We start from the raw sequence: 24,924 nt of genomic DNA, 5'->3' as shown, positions 1-24,924 counted from the left end.
TGTACCCTCCTGATTGGTCGACGACTTCACCGTTGTAGAAATCTGATTGGTCGGTTATCAATACTTGTGGGGAGTTCCCTCTGAGACACGTCAGCAAAATGGAAATAATACGTTATGTGTCCGGAATGGTTAGTTTATTGCGATTTATTTATGAGGTTACCTGAGGCAATATACAATTTATTGTTTTTATTATGTGTCTGTACTTTGAATTGTTTTCGAAATCATGGGTTTATTAGGGGGAATTTACGGTTTTCGACGTCATGTGACCACGTGATTAAATTTAACTACCATTTTTATGTAACTTTAATTTATTCAATAATTATTTTAGCGTATTAAAAACGACTAAATAAAATTGAACTAAAATTAGATGAATATTCACTTCAAAAATAGTTAGGGGTACGAATTTAGAAAATAAAGGTACCGTGATGCTTTCTAAACTCCGGTATGCACTCTTTAACCAATGAAATTCAAGGCTGAAATTATATAAAAGCACGTGTTCCGATTGATGGTAGTCTCGAATGTCAAAATGAAAACTATAATACTAATTTATGCAAAGTCTGGATAAACATAACTACAGAAGGGGTTCATCTGGCTCTCCACGGAAACCAACCGCACTGCATTCATTTCTATTGGGGAACACGTGGGTGAGAAGATCGGTTGAAAAAGAGGTGTTAGCGGTTAAGGCGATTAGTATACTGCAGGGTAATTATTACTTGATTGTTGACTTAATTAAACTGAACGAGTAAATTACAGATTATTAAGGTGGATTAGACCACTGAGACATAGGAAAAATCTTGGTTTGTCCGCGGCTAGATTTTACTTTGAATTTGGCGAGAGCAATTTCACGAATTTTAAATCATTCTTGCGCCAAATTTGCCAAGATGTCTAAATTATTTAGATTATAACATGCTGTGTTGGAAATCGTGGTGATAAATTATTCATAATTCAAATAGTTCAATCAAGACCCAGACTCTCTAAGACTGAATCACCCAAAATGATAAAAATGGATATTTTTCTAGAGGCCAGTCGACATCATTCATTGAGCCTATGAATGATGTGCAACAAGGCCAATGTTAAAACCCCTTCATCACCTAGCCCCCTCCACCAGCAACCTCTTAATCGTCTTTAAACTTTAATAGTCTTAATTATAAATGGCAGTGGCTATTGTTTAGTTACGAGTCGTAAAAATAGTCCTTGGGCTATTGTTACGACGATGCTTTCAGAGCCCTCCATCGACGAAGTTAAAAACTGAATAAATGATAGTCGTAAAAATAGTCCTGTGGCTATTGTTACGACAATCGATTTCTAAATTCTATTACTCTTCTGAATCAATGGATTTCAACTTCACTACAGGCATGATGGCACTCTGATGATTACCCTGTGCTTCAATGTATGTATGCCCCCTTCGACAAAATCCTAAACTTTGTCAATGGAGGGCTCTGTCTCAAAGCATCGTCGTAACAATAGCCTGAGGACTATTTGTACGACTCGTCGTAACAATAGCATAGCCACTGCAAATATAAATGCTTTTCAACCTGAACTCCTCGGCTATGGAGCGAAGTCAAACACTTGCTTATGATGTTCAAAAAGAATATTTGCTACGTGACTTACTGGATGATGCAAATTAAATTGACTGAAGCAAGTTTTAAAATTTGTTTGCTGTGAATGACTTATTTTATAGGTTTTGTTTAGTAGTTTATTGGATTCTGTCTTTACAGATAGAAATGCCTGGCTTCATCAATGCAACAGAGAAAATTACAGATTGGTTACAGGGTAATGAAAACATCAGTTTAATAGAATAAATCTAGCCTACATGCCAAATAAAACTGGATCAAATCAATATGATTAAAACACGGATCCTTTTCTTTACGTTTTTTCTAGTTCAAACAAACTTTAGTTTTACTTGTCTTTACTACACGAGGATCTGGAGAAGTTGTTATATAAGGCCACCTATAAAAAAAAATAGTTGATCGTCCTTTTTTTTTTTTTTTTTAAAAATGTGGGAGGGAGGTTTTTTTTTAAATGAATATACAGACTAAGCAATATACTTCAGGAATATTAACCTTTTATTTCATGTCAAAACACAACTCATCTGCATATAGAGCCGCTGATCGTCATTTGAATTGTTCAGATTAATTATTTAAACTTTAGATATTCCGGCTTGGATTCAATCAGATAATATAAAGAGATTTATAACTGAACACTTGGGCCTGGGTTAATGTTGCAGCCTTGCAGGATATCTATTCATATCATGTCTTTGGACTGATATTCCTTTTAGGCATTCAACTTTCATAATATTGTATTTTGCGAATAGTAAGACCAGAAGAGCCTGTTCAAAATAAAAAAACATTTTGCATAACGACTAATCGGTCGAATTAGTCATTCATGCCCCTCACCCATGGCCATTCTGAAAATCCGTTGTTACATTATTCGAGACTGTTCCAGTTCGTATTGTTTTCAAAATATTGTATTTGGTGCTGTACGCGTGCAAACAAAAATGTCAGCCATTGTTGCCGTTGACAGGTCGTAATTTGTTTATGTCATTCAGTCCTACGCATTTTAAGAGTATTGGAACACGTGCCAATAATTATATCCACTTCATTAACTCTTGCGCATTAGGAATTTCGTATCTGGCTACATTTTGGAACTTTTACCATTGGTTTTAAACATCTGACGAAGGTAAATTTTGAAAATAAAAAATAAAAAAAATTCTGGTCGGCTAGAATTTTCTGGGCGGGCGGGGACGATCACCAGCTAATTTTTATGTCGCCTAACTGGAAAAATCATGACCTGGTCAGATCTTCATGTAGTAGAGGCCATCAAAAGTAGAAGAAAAAATTAACGAAATATAGATCTGTATTTTAATCCGATTGGGATTGAATATGGGTTCCAAGTGGAGTAAATTTGACCAAACTGTGAATGATGACAAAAGAGTTAATTTTTTCTGTTAACCCAGTGATGAGATAAACCTGGTCTTTCACTTGTCTGATACAGTTGATTAATTTCTAGGTACCAAATATTAGCGATTTAGCTCCTATAACTAATTTGCCAAGACACATACTTAGAAACAATGTAAATCATAGATAGGTGTACAGGGAGTGCACATGACAAACATCTGGGGATACAATACAATACACACAGATGACTTTGTTCAGTCTTGATATACATGTACTGTCATGTGGATGGTGTGCGACATATATCACCACCATTTTCATTCGTTGATCGATACAGTTGGTTTTCTGGTTTGAGATGTAATCTGACCACTGGGTTACCTTCACATCTGACCCCATGTGTAATACAAACTTGATGTTCAGGTTTCTCCAGGGTTTGGATGGGACGAAAAACCGAGGTCCCATGTATACATTGGCATGCACGTAAAAGATCCCTTGGCAGTTGGAATTCTATTAAGAGTAGGTCATAGTGCCGCTGCCCGGGCCAAATTGCCTTCATAACACACTGTATGGCGTATGTCCGTCTTCATTAGCCCAGTTCGGATCAGAACAGTAAGACGTTGAACACCGTTACATTTCATTGTTATTGAAATAAAATTGTACATCGAACACCAATGAGTTTACCCTTTTATGGTTGAGGATACTAGTTAGTTGCAGGTAGTCATTGAAATCCTGCATCTAACCCCAATAGGTTATCCCTTTGAAGTTTTTAAATATTGGATTCAATTACTTCATATTTTATAATAAATACCATGTTTTGAGTTATAATTGAAAATTTCAATATTTTTCAGTCTTCCAGTATGCCTAATTTCATGATGTTCGCAATTAGTTTACAGGTAATTTGTATTCATAAGACATTTTGTTCATTCAGAATTTTACGTATAGTTCCAAGGCCTGTTGGAAGACTTGATGAATAACCATGATTTTTTGTGTGGAGTTTGTGAATGATGACTTCTATAAATCATTGTTCTATCTCTGTATACAAATATGATGATAAAAACTTGGTCTTTCACTTGTCTGACACAAACTTCAGTCATTAAACTAGAACTAAAATCAGACGGGTGGATGGCGTGCACGTTGTATCACAAGGTCTGTCATTGAGTCGACTGGCGTGGTTTTGATTCCCTGGTTGTCCGTCCAACCTCTGGTTTTCTCCGGTTCAAAATAGAGTAGGTGTTGGATGCTAAAAATCATTTAAAACTTATATCTAATGCATCAAGACTCGCTCTAGTTACAGTTATGCAATGTGCAGATCTTTATAAATCTTGCAAGAAAATCTGGAGTACATTTAGTAGTCATTTGAAAACAAGAATGAAAATTTTACTTCCAATTTTCATTGGATACAAAAAATATTTTAGAAACATTAGGCAACACAAATAAAATAACTTGTTTCTCGGGCACCGCCCGCACGCAAAATTGGTTGCGCGTGCAGTCTATTTATTAGTCTTGATGAAAAAAAATAAATATGTAACGCCCGCCCGCACATCGACAAGCAAGTCGTAAAAAAAATATCCCGCATGTACCTACATCCGCCATACATGTATATCTATTCAAATGTATTAAAACTGATTCAGATGAACATGCTGTTATTTTTATCCGAACAATGGCGAAGTTTGGCAGATTTGCCTTTTTTATTGATATCGAAAGAACCTCCATTTTGTATCACGTGATATTAATTACCTCCCCTGATAAACTAGAATTTGATTCGTGTTAAAAGTCATTGGCGACAATATTTCAATCATTCGATCGTAATCGGCTCATTATTGCCGGCTTCAGTCGGTCCTTGTTTGGAAAATCCTATTGATAAAATAATGAACCGTAGAACAGGTTAATTAATTATAGCTAAGAATACGATACGATGACGATAGTCGTCATAATGCATACCTTAGAATCTGGGTCATTATTAGCACATTTACGGTAGTTTCGATAATCCGGAAAATAATAATTGGATTACCGATTTGATGGTTTTACTGACCAGTTGTTAGTTAGATTTAAATAGTCATTCAATATAAACACCGGATAGAACACCGAATATCCTGAGAAACACACCGAATATCCCAAGAAACAGTATTTCCGGCAATCTCCAATACCGATGACACGGTGTGACATGCATTGGTTGGAATTCGGTAAATAATTATAAATAAACCGGCGATACTAGATTTAGTTTTAAATACTGTTTACCATGATTATTATTTATGATACACCTGGTGAAAGAGGCTTAGTTTTTAAAAATATTGTTGTCTTTATGGAGGGCTATTACATAGTCGTATGGAATTTTATTTTAAACCAATTTCAATTATGTGAATTAAATATGGAAAATTATTTTCCTTTCAGTCAGTGTTCAGTCTCAGTGTTTTAGTAGACTTGATTTTGGGTTTATGTTTTAAGTATGTACAATAAAGTTGAATATAACGGAAAGCAAAAACGTAAACTAGTAATGACTTTCTCATTTAAAAAAAAAAAAGAAAGAAAGACCGCCCTCCCGCCCCAACAATTTTCAGCAATAGCCAAATTTTATTTTGCACCATCAATGAGTAAAAAAAAAAAAAAGAAACCGCCCTCCCTCCCTACAGTTTCAGCTGTCAGTTGCCCGAGAAACAAGACATTTATTTTGTGTGGCCTTAAAGTGGTTAGTTGCTCTTCTCAAAAGATTTCAGTTTCAAGTCTCTTGAGGCTCGAGGCTGTTCTCTGGACACTGGAAGTAAAATTAAACTAATCAGGGCCCCGTTTCTCGAAATCTTAACTAAAGATAAAATTCAAATTTTAGTAGATACTTCAATTTTGATTGGCTAAGCACTAAAATCGGTCTAATATTATCCCATCAAATTACTAAAATTTGGATTTTATCTTAGTTAAAATTTTGTGAAATGGTCCCCTGGGCCCTTATTCACGAAAACTTCAACTAAGATACAATCGAAATTTTAAGAAATACTGCAATTCGATTGGCTGACCAATATGCAAATTGATTTTACTGGTCAGCCAATTGAAATGCAGTAATTCTTAAAATTTCGATTGTATCTTAGTTTACGTTTTCGTGAATAAGGGCCCAGAACAGGAAGTTAAATCCACGATCACTCATTTTAATTTGAACTTTTAACTTTGCAAGTGACTTGTTAATGATGTTATTGTTATTTGCTACTACTGATTTTCATTGATTAGACAATCTTACTGAAACAAGTCCATTATGCAGTCTGGTTAAAACACAGATCCTATTGTTTCGGTTTTTATAGTTTAAAATTTCGTTTTACTTGTCTTGACTACACTAGGATCTGGAAGAGTTGCTATATAACTTGTGTGAGGAATTAGTCAATGAAACAGTCTGTTAACGGCAGGTTTTTGGCGTGAGGTGCACGGAATTGTGGGGAACCCACTAGAAACATCAACGCTGATTGATTAAGCAAATGTTTGACCCCTTATGCGACCTCCCACTACAACCGGTCAGATCTTCATGTAGTAGAGGCCATCAAAACGTATTTTAAAAAAAAACGAAACAAAATATTGATCTGTATTTTACTCAGATCGGTCCAATATTTAATCTACTGAAACATTTTAAATTTCAGAAATTTAACATTAAATTGAATTCTTGTTTCAGTGTTGAATTGTTGATTAAAGATGGCGACTTTGCTTTCAAATGTGTAAAGTGATGAAATGGGTAAATACAATAGAATTTTCTTCATATCTGTTCTAGCCTCGAAAACCAGGATGGGTGGGGCATGGTTTTTTAATTTGATTTAATGTAGAACCAAATGTTTTTTGCTTTTTTTTTTTTTAGCAGTGGGCTCTATGTAACCTTCGTCATGGATGATATTCTCATTCAGAATATTTATGGTGAAAGCAAAATTTTAGTCTTTCGCTCCTATCTGACATGATTACTTAGAACAAAAAATATTTTATGTATAGGCACTAAAGCGGTGGACACATTAGCCAAATCGTTCTGCCAAATTAATGGGTAGACACACTAGGCAAATGCTTCACCCGGTTCACCAGTGGATTGCATCACCTTCCATGTCACATCATTAAATATGGCAGCGACCAGCTCTTCAAACAATCACGTGACTTCTTGATAGAAGTGGTGATTGGCTAATGAATTCTACAATTGAGCGAATGCTTCAGCAAAGCGGACACACTAGGCGAATGTATCAAACATATCAGATCTTTGTTTAAAATCACCAAAAATCAGTGTTAGCTTATCAGTCATGTATGATGATATTCCCACTCTAAAATATTCATGTTGAAATTGGAATTTTAGTCTTTCGCTCCTATCTGACCTGACTGATTTCAAATTTATTTGATCACATATAGTTTTTGGCATGTACAATAAAAATAAAACAGTATAAAAAAATAAAACAAAAAAAAAACTTGTCATTTTTCAGATCATGGTGATGGTTTGCAGCATTGGGTACATTTTGCTACTGTTGGTAAGTTGGAAATAATTTTTATAGCCTAAGTCAAACATTTTGGCAGAATCATGGTCTGTGACTACATCCTTTTGATGTTGCAGAACCACGGTTGCTAAGTTGTTCGGATGGGCTGAAAAGTCTGAGGTCCCTTGTATACATTCATTGATGTGCTCGTAAAAGATCACTTAAAGTTGGAATACGATATGAGTGCTGCTGCCCAAGCAAAATTTTCATCATAGCACTCGTGTAGCCCAGTATAGGAGTAGGATGTTAAAACCCCATTTCATTTGATGCCGTTGCTTTATTCAATCACTTTTTTGGGGGGCCATGTATTACTGACTATGGTTATTCCACGATAGATGGCCGAGCCCCTATAGTGTCCATAATGATGATTTAATTGTAGAACTGTAACAATTGATGTCAGAGTTGTGTATTAGCTCTAACTGAATGGACATGCATATAATTGTAGTATGTCAAATAGCTTGGCATAATAATATTTGTAAAATGGGGAAAATTTTCATATTGTAAAAAAATATATACTTGCCAATTAGGAGTGTAAAAGGGCTAGTGGTAAATGATAAGGCCATCTCAATATTTCATCCTAGGTCTCGAGATGTAAATAGGGCTAGTACTAATCCCAACCCTGGACCTAGCCCCAATGCTTGCCCTAACCCTATCCTACAATCTCGCCAACTATCACGTGCCTTAACCTTGTTTACTTCTCAACGACCATGACAACAATTGAGCTGTGTAAAAGTAAACTAAATATAAAAGGGCATACAAAGATATTCATTAAACTGAGTATATAAATTCTGTGTTCTCGCTTAATTGTAAATTTCTTTTTCTATCCGAAATATTTCTTTTGGGTGCAAGGGGTGTTAATTATTTTAGATAGTAAGCATGCCTTGTGTATGATGCCTATTTCAAATTGTACCCAGCAACAAAATCCGACAAATTTATATTAAACTAATATTAATAACTGGGGTTTCTGAACACCCAAGTTGAAACTATATTCAATTCCAATAATCTGTTAGTAGTGCCAGATATGCCATTTCTCATTTATTTGGTGTATTTACATAGTAAAATCAAAAGGGTTAAAATTTAAAACGTCATCCAAGCAACGTCCATTTCCAACCAAACATTACATGCCTAGTCTGATAACTAATGTCCTTTGATGAATTTACTGGTCAACCATTGTCCTTTGATGAATTAACTATCAACTAATGTCCTTTGATGAATTGACTGATCAACCAATGTCCTTTGATGAATTGACTGATCAACCAATGTCCTTTGATGAATTAACTATCAACCAATGTCCTTTGATGAATCAACTATCAACCAATGTCCTTTTGATGAATTGACTATCAACCAATGTCCTTTGATGAATTGACTATCAACCAATGTCCTTTGATGAATTGACTATCAACCAATGTCCTTTGATGAATTGACTATCAACCAATGTCCTTTGATGAATTACCAATGTCCTTTGATGAATTACCAATGTCCTTTGATGAATTAACTATCGATTGATGAATTAACTATCAACCAATGTCCTTTGATGAATCAATTATTGATCTCTCTCTGAATAAAATGAGGATTAATATGTTCTGAGGACCAGATGTACACAGATTTTACAATACAGCAAAATCAACAATCCAATGTTTTGAAGATTCTGTTGTAATTTTGACAGTAGCTCGGACCAGTTTTATTTGCATTTGGGGGCTTGGATGGCGGAATGGTTAGCGCGTTTTCGCTCTGTAAGGTCTGTCATTGAGTCAATTGGCCTAGTTTCGATTCCCTGGTTATACATGACGAGGAGTAAGGTCACCTGTCCAACCTCGTGGGTTTTCTCTGCGTCCTCCGGTTTCCTCATTCTTAACGACTCCTATGTGCAAGCGAATTACTGAAATAAAATTGAATCATGTTAGTCCCAAAATGACCTAGTTTGTGTCGAGTGGACGTTAAACCCCATTTCTTTTTGGTTGCACTTGTCTGCTGTTGATCAGTGCTGTCTTCTGTTCGTCCAGTTTGTGCAGAAAGTAGGTTGACCATTATCTGCTGAGTTTGATTATGTACTTGTTTGAAAAATGTGCCTATTGGTATAAACTTGATGAGTTCAAGCCTACTTCAATCATGATTAACTTCAATTTTGGATTGTCTGTATTCAATCAACTATTTATTAGTTTCTGCCCATTTCCACTTTAGTTTTCTCTGTGATGATACAATGGAATTACCGTTTGATTCAAATGAAACAGTTTCCATGGCTGCTTTTATATCTGAGAGATAAAAAAAAAAAAAATAAAAAAAATCATTTTTGTAATGCCTTTCGTGATTTCTTTTTGACTCTTTGTATTTGATATTTCAGACTTTTTTGGCTGCAAGTCTTCAAATAGGTTAGTATTTTTAATATGGTGATATAAGAATTTGTGCTTTCCTGCATTTTCATTTCTTGATGTTTGCTTTAAAGCAGTAAATGATGTAAAACACTATAATGGGAATCTCTCTGAAATCTGTGATCGAGATAAATTTCTGATACTGCTTACTTTATCAATAATAGTTAAAATACATTATGGGAGATTAGATAAAGGGAATAAGCTGAATTTCAGTCAAATTGCTCCACACTGAACCAAGATATTGGCTTTTGAATTTTAGGCTAGCCTTGATCATTATTAAAATAGGTCTGCTAAAAAAGTCATGATTATCCATTTCAACGTTTTATTCTTCACAAAAAGTATTCCAATCTGTTAAAATATCGCAGGCTAGCTATGACATCAAGAGTTATGGTCTGGATAAGTTAATGCCTAAGTCTGAAGAAAGACCTGCAATAGTCAGAATTTGCTCTTGCACAATGTGTGTTTTAAGACCTACATCTTAATTGAACTGTTAATGTTCTTTTTCTGGGATCCTCCCACAACACTAATATGTGCTATTGAATCGCGATTTTCGTGACGCATCCAAAATCACCTAGCTTGAGTAGATGTTAAACTTGCAAGTTTCAAAATGACTTTTCCTCGGGGACATTGAATCGTTTAGAATATTTATTTAATATTAGAATGGTTAATTGCTTCAATTTTGGGCCATTTGGAACATTTGTTTGATTCTAATAAACTTGACTAAGTAATGAGTATTTCTACTGGGTAAAGCATAGTGAAAATCTGATTCTCTGTACTTCATAACAAGATAAATATATACAGGTAATTAAATGAGTAATTTTTGGATTAAGGCCTACAAATGGCCTCACTGTAGGCTCAAGACAATTTCTGAATCCTGCTAAAGTCCTATGATGAAAACATTGAACTCTCTCCCTGAGAGGAATGAAGACAGCAATAGCTGAGGACTTTGTGTATTTGTAATTCATATTTTAATGTTAATAAAAATACATGTATAATATAAATATCCTGTATTTTTCAGTTAATGTGCATTGTTCAAGATCTGTGTGGATATGAAAAAAAGTATAAATCTGTAAGTATATATAAAAAAAACCTTGTAATTGGAGATTTGTTTTCTTGTGATGATACATTGGAATTACCGTTTGATTTAAATGAAACTGTTTCCATGGCTGCTTTTATATCTGAAGAATTTAAATCAGAAATGTTTCGTGTTCAATGCATTGACACGCTGGCAAGGCAATCCTGTCGATTAAAACTGGCTTTTTATATGCACACATTTCCAGGTGGATGCATTATGTAGTTGCCACAATTTGATTTCGTTAACTTTACTGTATGTTAAGGATCAAATATTTTGGATGACTTCGATTTTGGTGCAATTCGGACCTTCCATTGAGTTGTCTCCATGCTTTTAGTAAAATTTTAAATATTTGTACAAATTTAGTGGACCGCCAAAATGCTTGTTGAATTTATTGGATTTATTTTAAATTTGTTATGTAGCATTCGGGTCATGAGGACGAATCTTATACTCCATGTATTGTAAAATGTATGCGTATCTTGAATGGCATCTGTTGGTTATTTATAGGCAGTATGTAAAAAGGTTTTAAAGCTTGAAATTACAAAGGTTTTTTTTGATTTGTGTGAATTTCTCTAGTCCTAGTAGATATATTATCCATTTGTTAGAAATATTAAGGTTTTCATTGTTTGGACTAACATATATTCAGATAGTTGGTGTCGGGGCTGAGAGTTGTTTGTGTAGATTAAACAGATTGATTTGTTGATTCCTTGGAACACAAAGTTTAATTCTGATTGAGATTGAAAGGTTTATTGAGGCTTTGGAACACTAACTTTAATTCTGATTGAGTGAGATTGAAACTCCTGTTACATCAACACTTTGATAATGGGTCATATAAACTGAAGTTAAGAAATGATGATTGATACCGCCCCAGTCTGATGAACTGACATTTTACCATGACTGATTCGGTTTACAAACTGATCTTAAAATAATAAATGAATATAAAATTAAAATAATTTTTACACTGGTACATAATATTTAAATTTATATATTTGTTTTCAGTGAAAGGTTTATATATGAAGTAAAGATTTTATAAAAATGGTTATTTCTAAACTTCAGGTAAAAAAAAAGTTTGTTTTCATTATGAATATTGTTGTCTACTTGACAGTTCATTTATTATTAAGTGTACTATTTCACGGCATGCATGTTTTCACTTGATGCAAAGATAGAATATTTGTAATAAGATGGATTATCAATTAAATTGTTGACTGATAAATACACTGTTAGGTTTATAGTTCATATAACATATCCGTTAAAGGCTCATCTGGGAGAATATACACATGACTTAAGATCAATGCCAACAAGCACTGTTCCAGGTATTCTTCCACCCACTACTTTTACAACACAGCAGTTCTATGGATAACAATCACTATATTGAATACACACGATGTTTTGGTCGTTATCAAGCATACAAATTTACAAATACAGATACATTGAAAACAGTAACCATAACTTAACAATCTTATATACACACGACAATTTGACACAAGATTTCAATTTACAAATGAGGAAAAATACGAAAGCGTGTGTGTATATATAGGTAAATTCAACAGAAACAAAGGTTGCATGAACATCCATACTTCACCTCACATTTTCAGATTTCATTACTACTATAGTAAGAAGTTAATTTGAAGTCGTGAAAATTTTAAAGTTAGGAAATGATGATTGATACCGCCCCAGTCTGATAGAACTGACATTTTACCATGACTGATTCGGTTTACAAACTGATCTTAAAAATAATAAATGAATTTGAAATAAAATGAGATTTATACACAGTATGGGTTTCAAATGTTATATAATTTATTTAGACATTTATTCACATGACAAGCCTGGGTAATCTTCCTGCTTATCAGATGGCCGAAATTTAAATAAATTTGAACACCTACAATATTTAAAAATTTAACAAGAAAAGGGATAATTTGAACTTACGCCTTTTGTTGTCAAGTACCATTGCTACGATAATTTATTAGGAGATAACACTTCCTGTTACGTATTTAGAGGGGGTTTATTGTCCATTTAACCATGCTTGAATCATTAGAACATTGTAAAATTTGCCTTGATAATTTAGAGGGGTTTTATTGTCCATTTGACCAATCAGAATAAAGGACATTTCTAATTTGTGCTACAAAAAACAATCTCTGCTAAAAATAAAAAGCAATTAGCATAAAGTTAAAAATGTCTCAAGTATTTGACAGTGGGCTAAAAAAATAAGCATATAGCTTCCCATTGACTTTTTACTATTGATAAATTCTACACTAATGAAATCTTTGATAGTGTACATTAGATGGAGGGGGGGGGGTGTTTACGATTTCTAGAACTGGACACCATTTATTATCTGGTATGTGTCGATGAATTCTGTTTAGATGGCTAGATTGATATAATTATACCAAGTGTAGTTTTCTTGTGATGATACAATGGAATTACCGTTTGATTTAAATGAAACATTTTCCATGGCTGCTTTTATATCTGAAGAAAACTGATACAAAATTCTGACATTTAAATTTAACATGAGCTCTGTAGTTCTTAAATAGGTTCATGTAGGATAGTTCAGGTATCTATCAACTGGAATACTTCCATGGAAAAAGGAAATTCAGTTCATGATCTTTTTGCCAAATATTAAAGATAATTGATAGGAGGAAAGATTTACGCGATTATTCAAACTTTATTATGCTAAAACATAAATAATATCTCCTTAGTCTATACAGCAATCAGTTCTCTTGAACAAATAACTACGTGTACAATACATAATTTATTTGGATTGGGTAAACTAGCTATAAAGCTTACATTAATCGTCCGCAGTCACTTTAGTTTACTCTTGCCATTAATGTACATTGAACATGCATGCATTTTAAAGTATTGAAATGAATTAAATATTTGGGTCCTTGGAAACTTTCCATAGGGACCTGGTTAATGTTATCAGCCCCAGTTTAGCAGAGAATCGGTTGCGAAAGGGTTAACGTTGGCCTTAATTACATGAACAATTCTTCAATTTAAAGTTAAGAAGTGATGATTGATACCGCCCCAGTCTGATGAACTGACATTTTACCATGACTGATTCGGTTTACAAACTGATCTTACAAATATCATTTCTTGATAGATGAATTATTCTGAATCTGCCTAATGCAGATCTTTTGGCCCATGATCAACTCTAGGACTTCATGTAGTTTTGATTTTCAACAGATTTAAATAGGATTTAATTTAAAAATGGATAGTCGACACTGTTTATCATAACAAGGGTAGCAATAACAATTGAGACTACAAAGTTCTGCGGACGACGATAACTCGACTCAGAATGAAGTAATTTGAATGAAATTTTCAGCATATTCCCTTCATTAGCGAAAACTGTCGGTTCTTTATATAATTCTTATATAATGCATCTTTTAATAAACTCTTCTTTTTGTAGATTTTAGACAAGATTTAGAAATTATCTGTATGAAGTTAAAGGAGCATCAGGTTTGTAAAATTTATATAATATAAATATTTTAAAATTAATGATAAATGTGTGGAGTTTTAAGATAAGAAAAAAAGCTCCACCGCCCCTTTACAGATAAAATAGTTGATATAATAATGTAAAACTTGATAAATGATGAATTTTCAGATAGGGACATATGAATTACATGATTCTTTATCTTTTTCTGATTCAAGTTTTACAATACTTGTCACTTCTTAATAAACAGGCTAATTACATATTCTACATGATCAGTGGTCAGCCTTAAGCAGATATCTCAACAATGTAAATGTCTAAAATTTCACATAAATTGATTTAGGGTGACTAAAAAAAAAAAAAAGTATCGGTGATAATGTCTTTAAATCGAAACGTGAATTGATACTATTCAAATTACTGGCCTGGTAGATACTTCTTTTTGATTCCCAGTGACCATATTGGAAGTAATCAGACCTTGAGACCCCAATCATACTTGACTAAGATAAGTTGTCAATTAGATCCATGCCAAACAATGATCAGAAAGCTTTCCAATTCAAACCGATTCAGAGAACTAGCTCTTCCCCCGCCCAATCCCTGATTGTCAACTTGTGTAAGTAATTTCACACCATTGGCATAGAAAGAGATGGGAGAATAGGCGTGACATTCACCTTGTGACTCCCTGGTAACATTATTTTGGTACGACTATCCCCATAAAAATTATGTCAACATTCCCCAAAACACATAAGATCAAGTTTTGGTAACCTCAATTGTCACATCACTGGTTTATCTTGATTATAATGAAAATGATGAAAGTATAGATATTGATGTCTGGACCTCTGAGAGTAACTTGATGTTTTCTACTTTCTGATTTTATGGCTCAAGATTTTGTTTTGTTTCAAGTTTAGTTTTGTCTCCTCACAGAAACCTTGCATTTCTTCTGATATTAAATGTTGAAAGTATTGTAGTTTTTGTCTCTTCTTCACAGAAAACTTGCATTTCTTCTGATATTAAATGTTGAAAGTATTGTAGTTTTCAAGGGATTCCTATAGCGCTAAAATGATACATCTACCCTTTAAATGGTGTCTATGCTTAGTCATACTGTTTATATACTCAGTTACAAAAGAACACTAGCCACGTTTATAGGAAACCAAGTATTAAACTAGATTCCTGATTGGGCGGGGGTATTGTATGCCTGAATGTTTAGTGCATGTGCGTTGCATCATGTCTGTCATTGAGTCATCTGGCGTGGTTTAGATTCCTCGGTTGGACGTGACAAGGAGTAGGGTCATCTGTGCAACCACGTGGGTTTTTCTTGGGTTTGCTCCAATTGCTAAAGACCCCTGCACGCTAGCAAATTATTGAAATAAAATTGAACCATGTTGGTCCCAAGATGACCTAGTTTGTGTCGAGGGGACGTTAAACCCCTTATCTCTGTAGATCCCTGATTGAACCCTTACTATTGTCTGTATATGCTCTGGTAGAAACTAGCTTCACCTTGCATCATCAAGTGAGAAGACAGAACTAAGTAGTTATGATGTGCATATTGATTTCTGTACTATTTGATGAATCGGCAGTCCCATCTGAACTGATCTTGACTCTTTTAACAAAAAAAATCTTACAAATTATCATTTCTTGATAGAAGATGAATTATTCAAGAGCTAAATCGGCCTAATGCAGATCTATTGACCCATAATCAACTCGAGAACTTCGAATGGTTTTGATTTTCAACAGATTTAAATAAGATTGGCAGTTAATGATTTATCGTAACCTATTCCCTTTCATTATGGCGAGAACGGTTGGCTCTGCTCTTTATGTAAATCTTACATCGTGCAATAATGCATCTTTTAATAAACTGTTCTTTTTGTAGGTTTTAGACAAGATTAAAAAATCAGTATGAAGTTAGAAGAGCATCAGGTTTGTAAAATATATATAATATAGATATTTAAAAAAAGCATAACTGGCGATTTCGGCGTTCATCGTATATTATCTTCACAAAACGTTTTCGCCTCGTGGAGCTCCTCAGTGTGTATACAATGTCTATAATATGGTAACTGTATTATGACGTCATTTTCTAATTGTTATATTATGACGCCTTAAATAGCTTAAAGGGACATAATTAGCCATAATCTTGAAAGCTGTTCAATTTTAACGATCGATTCCGAGAACTAGGTCCTTCACTGCCCAATCCCTGATTCAAACTGAAGTAAGTTTATGGACTATCTGCTGAATCGTAACATTGTCTGATATGTTGTGTAAAGCGGCAGACACACGAGGCAAATTCTCAGACCAGCCAGTTCCATCACCTTTCATATCACATGATTAAACACGACGGCAACCAAAAAAAAAAGGAAAAAATGCAGTGCAGGGATTTTTTAAATTTTACACAATCGAGGTTGATAAGTTTAAGTAACCTTGATTGTCACAATCACAGGTTTATTTTAATTATGGGTCGATGAAAATGATGAAAGTATAGATATTGATGTCTGGACCTCTGAGAGTAACTTGATGTTTTCTACTTACTGATTCTATGGCTCAAGATTTTGTTTTGTTTAAGTTTGATAATATTTAGAACAGTCTTTAAGTATAAAATATAAACGGTCTTTTGAAACCATCATACATACTATTTCATTAAATTTATACAATTTGAGAATATATACATTCAGCATCGTCAAACAAATTCTGATTGGATCAGAATACATAAAACAGCAGGAACAAAAATAAAACTTGGTATTTAAAACCATTCAGAGGTCGCAGTCACACAAAAATAAAAATGGCATTTAAAACCATACATGACCACTTTTCTGATTAGTTTCATGAAATTTTCATTTTCAAAGAAACAAATTTAAAGGCTTAATGTGTCATTTGCATTTTTGTAAAAATATAAAATTTCTCACTTGTTAATCCATGCTATATATGTACTCGGATTAACATTTTTGGGACTGATAATTGTATTAGAGATTAAATGTTCACAATATTGTAGTTTTCAAGGGATTCCTATAGCGCTAAATGATGCATTTAGCCCTTAAATGGTGTCTACGCTTAGTCATACTGTTTATATACTCAGTTATAAAAGAACACTAGCCACATTTATAGGAAACCAAGTATTAAACTAGATTCCTGATTGAACCCTTTCTATTGTCTGTATATGCTTCTAGTAGAAACTAGCTTCACCTTGCATCATGAAGACACGAACTAAGTAGTGATGATGTGCATATTGATTTCTGTAATATTTGATGAATCAGCAGTCCCATCTGAACTTAGTTTTTTTTATCTCTTTGATTTGATTAAAAGCTGAATTCTGATTACAAAACTACAGAAATAATTAAATAAAAAATTAATACCTTAAACAATCGCCATACTTGTTTTCAATTTGTAGAACAAACATGGCAATTGCTTACGGCATACAAAGAGGCAGGCCACGACCACATCCACTATATATGCAGTGTCCATCCCCAGCTATTTAGTCGATTACCAATTATCTATCTTTTCATTTAATTATTTCTGTAGTTTTGTAATCAATTGGCAAACAAGTGACAAAAATATAATGCTACAAAATAAAACTAAATCTAAATTTTTATTGGCTGATCTTTGAAAATGTAACACAAATTATAACTCTTTTCTTGACTGTACAAGGGTTGATTCAAGTATAAAATGCATGATTTGTGTCTGTATAATGGATTTTGTAAAGATCTAGCTAAAACATTCTATGGATGTAATACATTAGTGTTTTGTAATGCTGATGGGGGGAGCACTGGTGGCTCGGTAATTTGCTTCTACTGACCAGATCTCTGGTTCAATCCCAGTATTGGTCGAGAAGTCCTCAAGGATCATCCAGTTTGGTTCCCATCCCCTCCCTCCCCCAGCCCCCCTCCTGTCGGTGGTTGAAGACCGAGGGCTTGTTAAAGAAGTGTTTTAGTCTTTTTAGATGGGTAGAAAGTTGAGGTCATTAAATTATTTTCACCACATCCCTACGAGTATAGGCCTTTGTATAACATGCTTATTTTTGCACAGGTTCCCTTGGATATAAATTTGTCACAAGCTTTAGAAGTTATTTTAAACAGTTTCTTTCGATTTCTGAGCACTTTTTGCCGTTCAGTTTTACCATATTAAAACAAGAACCTTTCCCTAAGTGCAAAATTAATTTTATTTTTTGTTGTGAAAAAAAATCAAAATGGATTTTGAGTAGCTTCAGAAATAAAGACAAGATCGAGTATTACCTCAATTGGGTGGGTGAGGCAGGGTGGCTTAGTAAGGGGCCGACTCGCTAATCATGGGGTCCAACATTTGACCCCAGTCTTAGCCAAAGTTTCTCGGGATGTTCTGGCTTGGATTTACCTTGTTAGTAGTACAAGATCTTGCAAGAAACGGTGTTAAATCTTTTAATGGTGTAAATAATCGAGTTCTGTGAACACATTGGTGTGACCGTAAGCTGTTGACATTTGGAGTTTGACGTTAAAAAGTGTTTTTTCTCGCCAAAATTTCTTACATGACATATGCCTGTCTTTATTAGCCCAGATGGTGTAGGATCCACCCTGGCTCAGTGAGTCAGATGTTGACTCCCTAACCTGGAGGTCAAGTGTTGTCAATCCCGGTGTTGGCTGAGCGAGTTAATCAGGATTTCCGAGATTGATTCCCCCTCGGTCAGTGGTGTATGACAGAGGGCCAGATAAGGAAGTGACTTAGTCTTTCAGATGGAATGGAAAGCCAAGGTCATTCAATTAATCCCTACCAGTAATTGGTCTTTACAAATTTTAGTAATTCTGTGCTTATTTGCATATTTACGAGGCATGTAGTACTTGACCCCACTATACCTTTATTGTGTGATAAAGTGAAGGGCTTGGTGAAAAAAGGTTTTACAAGCTTTCAAGTTATTTTCAATGTTTTTTCTTGACATTTCTCGATTTCAGCACTTTTTGCCGTTCAGTTTTACCTTATTAAAACCAGAACCTTTCCCTAAGTGCAAAATTAATTATATTTTTGTTGTGAAAAAAATCAAAATGGATTTTGAGTAACTTCAGAAGTAAAGACAAGATTGTGGATTAAATCAATTGGATAGGACAGTTCAGTAAGGTGCTGGTTGATAACCATAAGGTCCCAAGTTCGATCCCATGTACACATAAAAGGACCTTTGACTGGAATTGGACGAGTAGGGCATAGTGCTGCTCCACTGGCAAAATTTCTGTTTTTTCATTAGCTCAGTCATTTCATTCATTGCTTATTTCAATTAACATTAATACTTATTTCTGTTGATTTCCAGAGCTCGGGTTTCTGACGATTAAATAAAATGGACATGGTATGTTTTAGAATCAACATCAGGTAAAATGATTTAAACATACCTGCTTTGTTTTAATGAATACTCCTTCTGAATCTGGGCAAGGGAACATCATTTAGATGTAAACCCTAATCTTCAGAAGGTAGATTAAAACTGACAGTATTAATCCCAGCTAGTATAATATATAACAATAGCTGTTTCATGGCTGTCAGACATTCTGAAAATCAACAAAAACACATACTTATGGGAGGAAAACTGCTACTAGAGTATTTTAAGGCGACTATTCAAAGAGTATTCTCAATGTTCTTAGCTTAGAGATATAAAAATAGATTCTCAATGAGAATGAAATGTTAAAATGAGTTGAATTCAAAAGATTATACAGTAACATTTCTGATCAAAAAAAGTTGTATATTAGAATCTACCCTTTCTGTTTTCCACAATTGTTAGAAATTTATACTATTTACTTTAATAAGACAAAACCCATGATTTTGAACAATTACCTTTTTTATCAGTTATGTCACTAGATTAAAGTGGACCATTCAATTCAATTTAAATGTTTTATATCAGGAATGTTAAAACTAGGAGGAATTAGAAGACAATAAATACTTCATGGATTGTAACAATTGATCAGGATTTTTGTCTCCATTACAAATAACATGATTAATACATGTACATGTATGCTACCTCCTTTTTATGGTTTTCTCAGATGACTTGGCTTGTGTGGGTTCATGTCTTTAGTCAGGATTTTAGTTTTAAGATTTTGATAAGAGGGATCACGTGGCTAAGTGTAAGATGCTGGCTCACTAGCCTGGAGGTCAGGTGTTCGATCCCTGCATTGGCCGAGAAAGTTCATCCAGATTTTCCAGCGTGGTTCCCCCTTGTCAGTGATGCAGGACGGAAAGCCTGACAAGGACAGCTGTCTAGTTCTTTGGATGAGACGAAAAACCGGGGTCCCGTATATATAGGAATGCAGGTAAAAGATCCCCTGGCAGTTGGAATTCGATATAAGAGTAGGCCGTAGTGTTGCTGTCCGGGCAAAATTTCCCTCATAGCACACTGTATTGTGTATGCCTGTCTTCATTAGCCCAGTTCAGAGCAGAACAGTAGGACATTAAATCCCATTTCATTACTTGAAAGTGTTAGGAGTTTGTAAGGAAACTCAATTTAAGATTTGTTGGTACCCAATTGTTTAAGTTATGAGGAGGGTATTCTAGATCACTTCATGCCACTTGTTTGATGCAACAAAAGGCAAAACCTCGATTGTAAATTTGTAATAGATGAAATTAGTCAGAAAGGTTGTTGTTCATATAACCAGCTAGAATAGGCAAATATATGTGTATGTTGGTAAAATGATGATAAAGTGGATGAAACATCAGACTTTGCTGGTGACATTCTCCATGCTGCTCTCCTTCTGATACCATCATATATCTAAATTCTTTGATAATATTTACTCTGGATTTCAAAATGTTTTCAGTAAAGATTATGTTGGTACAATTTGTTGATTTGGTAGACATGCATGTAAATTTTAAGATTAGTTGGTAACCGTTTCAGTTTTGTCAACCATGCCAGGAAGTTAAGGTTTCTTAGCTGTTTGAAATTCAATTGTGCAATAAAGTTCTTTTAGTGCAATACATACCATTTCTTTGAGATTTTTTGGGGTAGCCAGTGGCTAAGTAATTAAGATGCTGTCTGACCAGCCTGGAGGTCGCAGGTTCGCTCTTTGTGTTGGCAGAGAAAGTTATTCAGGATTTTCCAGTGTGGTTTCCCCGTGTCGGTGGTGCAAGATGGAGTGCCTGACAAGGACAGCTGTCTAGTTGTTTTGATGGGATGAAAAAGCAAGGCCTGGTGTGTGCATAACAGACCCCTTAGCAGTTGGAATTCAATATAGGAGTAGGCCGTAGTGCCACATTTTAGGCAAAATTTCACTCGTAGCACAGTGCATGGCATATGTCAGTCTTTATTGGTCCAGTCGAGTAAGACGTTAAACCGCATTTCATTTCTTTGAGGTTAATTGAAGTTTACTGTAGAGGGATAGGGTCTGACATAGGCATTTTGCCTGTTCCCCTAATTTCCCATTCATTTATAGTGAATAAAATGTCTTTAAAAAAAAAATATTGATAGAAAATGTTGGTAAAATGATGATAAAGTGGATGAAACATCAGACTTGACTGGTGACACTTTCCATGCTGCTCTCCTTCTGATGCCATCATTTATCAAACATTGCTTTATCTCCTACATAATTCATGCCAGTCTACAATACTACGATATTTTATATATTTCAGGTAGACCTAGTCTGTACTGAACAGAGGTGGTTACGTGTTCGTGATGTAAGTGGATCATTTGCTTGTAAATAATAAAAAGATTGGTTTTCTTGTGATGATACAATGGAATTACCGTTTGATTTAAATGAAACATTTTCCATGGCTGCTTTTATATCTGAAGAAAACTAATACAAAAATTAAAATGATAAACTGGTAAGGGTCAATAGCATTGAGTTTCTAAAGCATGCTGGCTCCCTAGCCTGGATTCGGGTGTTCAATCCCTGCATTGGCCGAGAAAGTTCATCCAGATTGTCCAGCGTGGTTCCCCCTTGTCAATGATGCAGTACGGAGGGCCTGACAAGGACAGCTAAATAGTTGTTGGTATGGTACGGAAAATCGAAGTCCTGTGTAGATGATCCCTTGATTCAATAGAAGGGTAGACCCGGTCCGGGCAACATTTCCCTCAAAGCGCACTGTATGACGTATGCCTGTCTTCATTAGCCCAGTTTGGAGCAGAACATTAGGACTCTAAACCCCATTTCATTTCTAAAGTAGAAAAAATTGTTTAGTCGGCCTTTTACCGTACTAAATGTTCACTGAAATTAAACAATAAATATTGTCACTGTGTTTGTCCTTTATTTCACTGTTTATGTATTTCAATGTTTACAATTAAAAATATTTTTTATCCTTCTGAATCTGGGCAAGGGAACATACATTTAGATGTAAACCCTAATCTTCCGAAGGTAGATTAAAACTGACAGTATTAATCCCAGCTAGTATAATATATAACAATAGCTGTTTCATGGCTGTCAGACATTTTGAACAAAATATTTGTCTTACTGATAAACCATGGTTATTATATTGAACTGAACTAACTTCAAATCTCTAAATTAATATTGTCTAACCCCTAATTAGATTTGAGGGTAGGTTAGACTGGATAGAATACAAATATAATAACTTAATAATTCAAGTCCATGGGTATATCTTTGTCAATCTTTTGTCGGGGATTGGATGGCCAAATGTTTAGCGTGTGCGCACTATATTGTAAGGTCTGTCATCGAGTCAACTGGCGTGGTTTTGATTGCCAGGTTGTACCTGACGAGTGAGTAGGGACCCCAGTCAACCTCGTGTTTTCACCATTTCCCCCCACTGCTAAAGACCTGTAGGCGCATTTTTATTCTAATTATTGAAATAAAATTGAACCGTGTTAGCCCCAAAATGACAGTTTGTGTCTGGTGGATGTTAAACCCCATTTATTTCTGTGTCCATTTGTTACTAAAAGTAAACAGAAGTTAAGAAATGATGATTGATACCGCCCCAGTCTGATGAACTGACATTTTACCATGACTGATTCGGTTTACAAACTGATCTTAACTTTATTTACATATAAAATAACGTAGTACATTATTTAGTAGGGAACCATACTTAATAGGGTGGGGGGGGAGGCTCCAGATATAAGTAAACTGTAATAGATTAAACTATTAAACATCAACATTTGTCTGACAAATTTTGCAGCATTCCTTCATCTATATCCATTATCAGCAGTGATAATAGTATCCTACTAGTTTAACACAGGACACATTTATATGGAATACACTTGCAAGTTACTTGAAGGAATTATTCCAGTGACATTTCCAAGAGGATTCTCACTTATTTATCGCTGAACTAAATCATTTAAGTAACTTGTAATTGTGTCTTGTAGTATTCTCATCCAGTTAATGCCACTTAAACAATTTATCCTACTAGTTGTAGCCAAGTTATTACGGTGTTGTATAGAACAGTTTTATTACTGGAATGTAGATCAGTGTTATTTTAAGTCAAGTTATTAGTAACTGTGAGGTATAGAACAGTTTTATTACTGGAATGTAGTAGAGACCAGTGTTATTTAACCAACTATTGTTCTCACTATATTCTGGTTGTGGATTCTGTAAAAGTCATCAAAAATTAACCCCGTTTAGCAAGCCAAGGGTCAGAAGAAAATCAAAGGAACAGGTTGTCGACCAGTGTAAGTGTTATGGATCAAAGGTACAGGTTGTCGACCGTACGTAACTAACGTACGAAAATTAAATGGTTGCTGGCTTTTTTTCGCACGTATACAGTGAATGGCCATTTTGCTCAGTAATCCCAGCCAGAATTTGGCTATTTTTTTAAAATTGCGTTAAAGTTTTAAATTTTTGTTTAGAACTGAAATAAATTAACTTTTAGTCAATCCCCACGCTAAAAACATTAACAGAATTGATTGTGTATATCTGAAATAGACACGACCGAAGCACAAAATAGTGCCAATATGCCGACGTCAAATCTAGAGTTGTAGATGTTATTTTTGTGAAAAATCATTGGAAGAAGCGATAAGACGTTCTGTACGGATTATACAGTCCTAAAGTCTGCAAGAAGGCTATTGTTTACAATTTAACATTGTCTTGTACTGTTGATAATGATCATAATGGTGTTTACATTTTGTTTGTTGATATTACCTGTGACGTTTAGATAACGTCATATGCATATCACGGCTATTCACTGTGTCAGTCACTTCTCTGCAGGTAGGGTGAGTCTGTCGTTCAGATGGGTTGTCGACCAGTATAAATGTTGTAAGGATAGAATATATCATCACTTCTATTTCAAACCGGGGATGCACCACATGAAAGTTCACACCATTCATAAAATGTTGTTAAACATACTCTTACTCTTATATTTTCTTCGCCCAGTATGCAGTCGATTCAGACAATTCTGGGAATATTGATATTTAAAATGTGTTGACTGGTATTTAATATCAAAAATGACAAAAATATAGTGATTGACTAAGATAACAATGAGTTAAGTCACAGAAAATGTCCTGGGACCAGTTGTTAAAGATTCGTTAACTTCATGTTTAACGGAAGTGTTGGGCTCCGTAACGATGGCATTAGTCGGTCGTCAGTCGAAGTATTCTCGTCAACATAAGTTAATGGATCGTTATCTTTAAGGCGAGTCTGCTTCATGAAGGCCTGTTAACTTTAACATGTCGTTAACTTGCCGTTATGTGTTACGGAGGTGTTAGACTCCATAACGATGGCATAAGTCGGCGTCAGTCAGTCGAAGTATACCCGTAGCAAAAAGTTATAGATTACCAGTGTAATTTTCTATAGAACATTCTAGAGGATTGGGCTATGGGGGT

General features: G+C 34.6%; 2 long non-coding RNA genes across 2 annotated transcripts; both read left to right on the top strand.

The window, feature by feature from the left end:
- The first annotated feature begins 100 nt into the window (after positions 1–100).
- LOC126808579 (uncharacterized) lies at positions 101–10,802 on the top strand. The gene is made up of 7 exons (XR_007674678.2): positions 101–702; positions 1,719–1,773; positions 3,743–3,787; positions 6,544–6,603; positions 7,325–7,369; positions 9,717–9,744; positions 10,763–10,802. It is a non-coding gene; the product is annotated as an uncharacterized LOC126808579 (long non-coding RNA).
- Positions 10,803–11,815: 1,013 nt separating this feature from the next.
- On the top strand, positions 11,816–22,389 carry LOC130012860 (uncharacterized). The gene is made up of 5 exons (XR_008788122.1): positions 11,816–11,872; positions 14,217–14,266; positions 16,105–16,151; positions 19,495–19,553; positions 21,792–22,389. It is a non-coding gene; the product is annotated as an uncharacterized LOC130012860 (long non-coding RNA).
- The last annotated feature ends 2,535 nt before the right edge of the window (positions 22,390–24,924 follow it).

This window comes from Patella vulgata, chromosome 1 (assembly GCF_932274485.2).
Source record: "Patella vulgata chromosome 1, xgPatVulg1.2, whole genome shotgun sequence".
Lineage (NCBI taxonomy): Eukaryota > Metazoa > Mollusca > Gastropoda > Patellidae > Patella > Patella vulgata.
This window is presented reverse-complemented; position numbering and strand designations above follow the sequence as displayed.